The sequence below is a fragment of the Atta colombica genome, unplaced genomic scaffold (assembly GCF_001594045.1).
Source record: "Atta colombica isolate Treedump-2 unplaced genomic scaffold, Acol1.0 scaffold120, whole genome shotgun sequence".
Classification (NCBI taxonomy): Eukaryota; Metazoa; Arthropoda; class Insecta; order Hymenoptera; family Formicidae; genus Atta; species Atta colombica.
The window spans coordinates 879,219-880,464 of NW_017259207.1; positions in this window are offsets into that span (position 1 = coordinate 879,219).

Sequence of the window (1,246 nt, forward strand, 5' to 3'; positions counted from 1 at the left end):
AAAAACTTATTTATCTGGTTTTTTACCTTTTTAATTATTAATTTTTGCTTAGCAGCTAGAGTTAGATATTTTACATATTTTAATCATTAAAATTTTTTTCCTCTAAAATTGATATATCATTATATTATTTTCAAAATTATATTATCAGACGTTCTCTGCTCAAATGTGAGTTCTTTTAAAGAATTTTTTCTGATAACATAATGCTCTCATTGAACATCAATTTTTGCTTCTTAAAAATAATCTATCGTCATGAATCAAGATATCAGTCAGATTTCACAAGAGTTTTATTATCGGTCTGAATCATTAAAATTAATTCATCATTGATCAAAATTTTTTTGACCTCTTATTAATCATCATAAATCTCTTATTATCATCTTATCAATCATCTTATTAATCATCATAAAATAGCCTGATAAAAAAATTTTTTTATACTTTTTTATACTAGTACGAATATGTATATACATACATAAATATTTATAAACATATATATAATCATATATGAAATATGTCCATATACATGTTCACAATCCCTCTTTTGCAAAGTTATTTTTTAGTGTAATAGAAATAATAATAATAACAAAACAAAAAACAATTAAAGGGATAATTTTCGCATTGTTCGTTTCAAATAAAAAAAAACAAGTTTGCAAAAATGTAAAAAGAATTGCTCATACACAATTATGCAAATTTTATATATAATTATTACATAAGTAATTTTTTTACATTTCTTCAAACTTGATTTTTTTCTAAAACAAATAGTGAAAATTATCCTTTCATTTTTAATATTTTATGTTTTCACATTACTATTAAATCTATTCTACAATGTGCTCTTTGTTTCCTGTTTCTTGCTTTTTTCTCTTTTGCAATTGATTTTTTGGCACTAAAAAATTTATTTGTAGAGGTAAATTGTCAATATGAAACGATTTGTAATATTACATTAAAAATACAGATAATGATACAGAGGTTCTTGGAAGATATTTTATTTTATTTTAAATTCATGACTAAATATACAAATTATATTGTTCATTTGTAATACAATTAAATTATAGAACTCATTTAGACAAATCATTTATTATCATTTAGATAAAGTCCTTTTTTGGACGGAAGAATACAAAAAATACTTTTTTTTAATGAGATATAATTTTTTCTATCATAAATAATGTAATTATAAATAATATAATTGTATATTTATTCATACATATAAAATTTTTTTCAAAAATTTTTGCGTTTTTATTTATGGTTTTTATAT